The sequence below is a fragment of the Macrobrachium rosenbergii genome, chromosome 2 (genome assembly GCF_040412425.1).
Source record: "Macrobrachium rosenbergii isolate ZJJX-2024 chromosome 2, ASM4041242v1, whole genome shotgun sequence".
NCBI classification, from domain to species: Eukaryota; Metazoa; Arthropoda; class Malacostraca; order Decapoda; family Palaemonidae; genus Macrobrachium; species Macrobrachium rosenbergii.
In genome coordinates this window covers 61,049,271-61,056,770 of record NC_089742.1, presented here as the reverse complement: position 1 = coordinate 61,056,770, position 7,500 = coordinate 61,049,271, and the positions used below count along the sequence as shown (strand labels likewise).

At 37.0% G+C, this 7,500-nt stretch overlaps 1 protein-coding gene and 1 long non-coding RNA gene across 3 annotated transcripts in view; one reads left to right on the top strand and one right to left on the bottom strand.

The window, feature by feature from the left end:
• The window catches only part of LOC136847642 (uncharacterized), a 298,736-nt gene that overhangs the window by 143,338 nt on the left and 147,898 nt on the right, over nucleotides 1-7,500 (top strand). The window lies entirely within an intron of this gene.
• Nucleotides 2,987-3,373, bottom strand: LOC136849887 (uncharacterized). The gene is made up of 3 exons (XR_010856458.1): nucleotides 3,313-3,373; nucleotides 3,152-3,218; nucleotides 2,987-3,029 (listed from the first exon to the last, which is right to left on the bottom strand). It is a non-coding gene; the product is annotated as an uncharacterized lncRNA (long non-coding RNA).

Sequence of the window (7,500 nt, the reverse complement as noted above, 5' to 3'; positions counted from 1 at the left end):
AAAAATATTCTTTTTGACATTTTGTCTGGAATTTCTGAGAGACATCGTATTCGACGAACGTTTTGACCAGCAAATGTGTCTCCTTGTGACCTGGAACGATGCAAGGCATCTCCTTCAATTTCTGAGTGGTGTATGTTTTATATATATATATATATATATATATATATATATATATATATATATATATTAATTATTATATACAGTATATATATACATATATGTATATATATACATTGTATTGTATATTATATACAGTGTGTTTGTATACATATATGTATATACAATGTATATGTATGTTTGTACACACACACATAATATATATACATATATGTATATATATATATATATATATATATATATATATATATATATATATATATATATATATAGTATAAATATGTGTGTGTGAGAGAGAGAGAAGGTAAAAGGCTCATAAAAACACTGTTTACACGTTGCAACGTATAAATAATGTTTTTATGGGCTTTTTATCTTTATGGTACACTGTTGGATTACAGTAAAAGATATATGTCTTTTTCTTTGAGATCTGCACGCTCTTCAACTTACTCTTATATTTCATTATTTGTTCGACTAGAGAAATGTTTTTATTATTTTCTCCCTGTTACCGTGCATATCAACTTTGGATAGATGAAAGCTGCTTCCTTTAAAAAACTCTTTTTCCACCATTCTATCTTAAATTATATATTTTTCAATGTATCCATTCTGAGAGCAGTTTCATTGTTTTCTTTTAATAAAAAGACAGGTTGTTATATAATAACTGAACTTTATCTAAAATATATATATTATATAAATATATATATATATATATATATATATATATATGTATATATATATATATTTAGATAAAGTTATTATATATATATATATATATATATATATATATATATATATATATATATATGTATATATATATATATATGTATATATACTGAAAATCACCTATATATTTTACATATTTCCTTTGAAGTACTGTAAATGGATCGAGATATTACTTTACTTGGCATGAATATTCTCACTGAATATAATTGGAAACCAATAAACCAACTTTTTAGGCCATTTCCAGTTGATTGTATGATTGTTTTCACTTACAAGAACGACAGTTGCACTGACCTCCTGTGCATATCTTTTACATTTTCGTTTTATTCCTTTTTCCAGCGGTTTTCCATCTTTACGACTTTAAAAGTTGTCACAGTACTTACATGGGATTTGAAATACCCATCCTTTAGTACTGTCGGGAGAATTCTTTATAAGTGTTTTTTATTATATTGTCGTTCATAAATACTACATTAACTCCAAAATTCTTGAAGAGATAGGGAATATCTTTGAATTATTACTATATGGCAACACAATCAAAGTCTTTGTGCTGTAAGTCGCTATTCTTGTTATTATGACAAAATAAAAAATCCTTGTCTCTCTTAATGCATAGTCAAATACAGAATCAGGATATTTTAATTTCTCGAGTGGATTCCAAATTACATCTGTTTCATCAGCTATTTACATATATATACAATCAAAGCTACAAACGTCCTTTAATATCCAATTCGCTCTACCTCGAAATAATATATTTTTTCATATATGCTACCGAGAAGAATTTTTAGTTGATAATAAGTTCGCCGTCCCGTGAGGGTCGAACCAGCGAAGGACGAGAACTCAAGTTAGTGGACGCATTAGCCCAGTCGGCCACAAGAGGTATAAGTGGATATCATATCCCATGCCGATCACCCGTGGAACTTGAGTGTTTTGTATTTGGAACGATATCACCTCTGTCAGTGGCCGTGTAATCGTTTATGCTTTACTGTATATTATGACTTTTATCACATCGCGTGATTCATATACAATGAAAACTACAAACGTCCTTTAATATCAATTCGCTCTACGCAAATAGCCTCTTTTCATATATATTACCGAAGAAATTTTTAGTTGATAATAACAGTTCGCCGTCGTGAGGTCCAACCAGCGAGGACGAGAACTCAGGACTGGGCCAGACGATATCCCACGCCTGCCTCTCTTGTGGCCGACTGGGTTGAATGTCCGCACCTTGGTCACGAGTTTATAAATGCTTCTGGTTCATTACGGGACAGCTGAAACTTATCAACTAAAAAATTCCCCCTTCGGTAACATAGATGAAAATATATCATTCAGGTAGAGGCAAATTAGATATTAAAACGTTGTAGCTTTTCTGATTGTATATGAATCAATGTGATGTGATAAAAAGCATTTATATATATATATATATATATATATATATATATATATATATATATATATATATATATATATATATATATATATATATATATATATACAGGCAGTCCCCGGTTTACGACGGTGGTTCCGTTCTTGCGCCGCGTCGTAAAGCGGAACGACGGCATACGACGCCAGAAAATTGTATAAAAATTTGAAACAAAAGTTATGAAAGCCTTACTTTTAATCCTTTGGGTATACTGCATGTTGTTTCTTGATGTTTTACCTACATTTTGATGTGGTGTGTATCCAAAACTGGTGGTTCTGGAATGTAAAAATTTACAATTTACTACAAAGTACAGTACTGTACAGTAAATCCTGTATGCAGTAAAGTATAGAGTACTGTACATATACTGCACAAAAGTAAAATACAACATGTTATACAGTAACACAGGTGTACAGTACACTGTACTGTACTGTAATTTATACCAAAGAGTTTATAAAGATAAAAAAAAGTGAATTTTTTACTTTTATTTTGGAAACCCCGTGCTTCTTAACCCTGGAAAAAATGGTGTGGCCTCATGATTCAGGGGATTCTGGAATGTAAAAATTTAGTATTAGTGTACGTATAATACTGTACAGTAGTCCTGCATGCAACAAAGTACAGTACTGTACTGTATAAATACAGAACAGTCAGTATTTTACAGTAGAATAATAAATATATAAAAATTATAAAGAGTTAGGAATTCCTTACCTCATTCAGTGATTGTCAGCTGTTACAACTGCAGGCTAGGTTGGGGGAGATGGAGATTGTATGCGTGGGGAGCCTGCAATGATAAGGATAAATTGCTGCAGAGTTTGTACTGTATGTGTTACACTGTTCTGTATCAGTTCAGGTATTTCACAAACCTATGTTCAACAGTACAAAATAAAAATATGAATGCCTTACCTAATTTCAGTGATTTTTAGAAGATGGAGGCGAGGATGAGGGAGCTCTAGTAAAGGTGCTGGGCAGTCTGGAATATTAGAATGAAGACGTTACTTTATATTTATCAAATGTACTGTACATATGACCATTTATAACATTAAAAACAGTGAAGAATTCAATACCTTGAGTGATTTGAAAGATGTAGGCTACATGAGGAAGGTTTTGTACAGTTCCAGTAGAGTCAGGTTAAAGGTGCATGTCAGTCTGGAATGATAATGTACATGATAAAAGATTAGAATAAAAGTACTTCTGTGGATTTCATAAACAGTACACTAATTTTATAAAATGTATAACAATTTATAAAACAGAAAGTGTTCTTACCAAATTCTAGTGGTTGGCTTGCTTACTGGGATGGGCATATGGTAGATGAGAACAGGGGCTATGGTGTGGCATCTGCAGGTGCTTGGGAGTCTGCAATGAAAGATAGAAATGATACTGTACACAGCAGTACTGTACTGTACTGTATAAGTATAATAACACAATTTAAAACAATGTAGGCTAATAGAAATTTCTAAAAGTGAAGAATTCCTTACCTGGTGGACATGAAATGGGTGCAGGTGCTACTGGTGCAGGTGAATTTGGAGTTGAGCAGGGACACCTGTCATTTGTGGAATGATAAAAGATAGAAATTACCACACAGGGGTATGTATGCAATAAGCTACTGTACTGTATACAGTTTTATAAAGTGATTTGAAAGAAAAAAGTCATGAAATCCTTACCTGATGGGGCTGGAGAGGGGATAAGGTCAGCTGAGTTGGGCAGGGGAGGAGGCTGTAACATGTGGATCTGGAATGATAATGATTATGTAAAGTTACAGCAAATACTGAAGCAATAGTGTACTGTACAGTGGGTGAAGTGCAGTACACTTTTTTAGTAACATTTATAAAAATTTATAAAACATTAAAAAAACATTAAGAATTCCTTACCTGGTGAAGTTGGAGAGGAGACAGGAGGTCCTGGTAACTTAAAACCCTGGAATTCTTCAGGGGTCAGGACTGTCATCACTACCAAAGAGATCTGGAATGGCACATAATGAAATAAATTAGGTTATGCGATAGTAAATATAAAATTTGTACCATATGTACAGTACTGTATATACAAATGATTTCATGTATGAAAATTATAAAAATTAAACACTTAGAATTCCTTACCTGATAGAGCTGGAGAAGCTGCTGGGAGGTTACTGCAGGTACAGGTTCAGGCTCAGGTTCTGATTCATAGCCAGGTAGAGGTTCTGGGGAATCTGGATTAGGAGTCACTTCTGCAATGATACAAATGATAAAAATTTATTGGGTTATGCTGTGTATCTACAGTATGTAAATATAAATTGCAGTAACATTTTTATAAATATTATTACAAGTTATAACAATTTATATTACAGCAGTTAATAAAAATAAAGTTGAGAAATCCTTACCTAGACTAGGAGTGGCAGGTGGTGCTGAAGACTTCTTCACGAAGAAAGAGTCTAGCCTAGACTGCACTTTCTTCTTCAGCTGCTTCTCCTTCAGCGCCTCCCTGTAGCACGTAGTAAGATCCAGCATTCCTCTGCGAATCCTCTCAAACCTGGCAATGTTAGGGTCCTCACCCTCAAATGCTGCCAAACATTTCTCCAGGTGAGCAAAACCCTCTGTCAAGCCCCCTTGATTGTTAATTCCTTGACCTTTGGTTGTGGTGCCTCTTCCTCCTCCTCGATCATCTGCTTCTCCAGCTCAATGAGGTCCTCCGATGACAATTCCTCTCCGTGGGATGCCAGCAGCTCGGTGACATCCTCAGCTTCCAAGTCCAGTTTCAGCCTCTTGCTTAGCCCAACAATTTTCCTTGTCACAGCCTCAACACCTTCTGCCTGCTCAAACCCCTTAAAACTATTCACAAACTGCGGACACAGTTTCTTCCACGCACCATTCAGAGTCGACACCTTTACTTCGTCCCAAGCACGTGCGATGTTCGTCACAGCATCTGCAATGTTGTAGCCCTTCCAAAAATCTTTCAGAGTCAACTCCTTGTTACCTTCAACGCCCGTAAAGCAGCGCGTATTGTCCTCCTCAGGTAGTATGCCTTGAAGTTAGCAATGACTCCCTGGTCCATCGGCTGTATGAGGGATGTAGTATTGGTGGTAGATACACCACCTTCACATTAGGGTTCATATTACTAAGATTAGCCGGGTGACCAGGGGCATTGTCTAAGACAAGCAGGACCTAAAAGGCAGACCCTTCGAGGCACAATACCTTTCCATGCGGGCACAAAGTGGTCATTGAACCAGTCCTCAAAGACCATCAAGGTAACCTAAGCTTTCTTATTGACTTCCAAATGACGGGGAGTTGACTCTTGAAAATGCCCTTAAAAGCCCTGGGATTTTCTGCCAAGTACACTAGCAAGGGCTTAAGCTTCAAATCGCCACTAGCATTGGCCCCAAAGAGTAAAGTCAGCCTCTCCTTACCAGCTTTATGGCCTGGTGCTGACCTCTCCTCCTTGGAAATGTATGTACGATTTGGCATTCTTTTCCAAAATAACCCTGTCTCATCTACATTAAATACCTGGTCAGCAGTGTAACCACCTTCCCTAATTATCTCAGCCAAAACCACTAGGGAAACTTTCTGCTGCTACGTCATCAGCGCTAGCAGCTTCACCTTTGCAACTTCACATTGTGCAAATTTGCACGAGCCTTGAAGTGTTAAACCAACCCCTACTGGCGGAAAATTCTTCACTAGCACTGCCTTCCCCATTTTTCTTCACCACTGCCGCATGCAGCTCCCTAGCCTTCTCTTGAATCACACTCAGGCTCACTGGAACACGCCGTTGGTTCTGGTCTTCCAGCCAGATCAACAATAACTTCTCCATCTCCACTAACGTTCTGGCTTACGTTGCTTCACGTTAATCACCGTTGCCTTCATTGGTGCAGCGTCTTGCACATGTTTCAGAATACGCTGCTTGTCCTTCACTATGGTAACAACCGTCGTTCTGCTAAGGCCCAAGGCACGGCCTATCTCGGTGTTACTTTCACCCTTCTCCGAACGCTTAATTACGTCGTACTTGGCTTCCATGGTGATGCTCTTCCTCGGCTTCTTGGATGCACTAGCATCAGATGATACATTCTGCCGTTTTGGAGCCATAGTGAAGGCACAATTCACGAAAAAACTGCAGCTAAAGAAAAGCAACAATGAGGCAACGTACCTAACTCTGCGGAGGCAAACACGTGAGTGAGGAAAGGGTTGTTTGGTATTGTTCGCAGCGGCGCCTGCGTGATCGACCCAGGAAGGTCGTTGTCCGGTCAACTACTGTACAGTACCAATGCAGTTACATACAGAGCGCAGCTACGCTCCACTAAACTAGTTCCGCTTACAAAAGCGGCGTAAAAGCGCCGAAAAAAGTCATAACCTTGCAATGTATTTTAATAATTGTAACCAGAAACTGATTTTTGATGATTACTGTTAAACCAGAAACGGATTTTTTATAAATATACGTGGTGAAAAGCGCCGTAAACAGGCTGCGTGTAAACGGGCTGCGTCAAACTCGAAAACAAACGTAAATAAGCCGGCCTGGATTTTTAATGAATATATCTGAAAACCAAATAAATGAACTTCGAACGTCGTAAACGGAACTGGTCAAAAGCTGGGACCTGTATATATATATATATATATATATATATATATATATATATATATATATATATATATATATATATAAAACACATATACTGTATATATGTATTATATATATATAATTGGATGTATGTATGTATGTATGTATGTATGTGTGTGTATATGTTCCAGCATAACTCTGAAACGCATTGAGCAATTTCAGCCAAGCTTGGGGGTAAGACATCACTAGCACCAAAGGGCACCAAACGGTATTGGTGTGGGAAGGGCTTCCCTGAAACGGGGCTGTTTCTACCTGTAGACTTAGTAACTAAATAAACTCTACGAATTTATCATACCTCGTTTTGGTATGCATGTGACTTGCTATCTGGAAAAGAATACTGTGTGAGATGGATAAGACATCACTGTCACCAGAGGGGCTAGGGGTGGGAAGAGGGTGACATGTAAAAATAACCGAAAATAACAGATATTAGTATCTAATCCATAGTTTTTGAGGTCGCTAAAATGAATGGTGACACCCCCCAATGCCCTTCAAGTCCAAGTTCAGCCCCGATAGGAAGGGATGTGAGAAGGGGTGAAAAATAAAATGTCAAAAATGACATATTAGTGTCTAATCCATGGCTTTCGAGGTTGCTGAAATGAATGGTAACACTCTCGATGCCCTTTAAATCTAAGTTCAGCCCTGATAGGAATGGGAGTGAGAAGGGGTGAAAT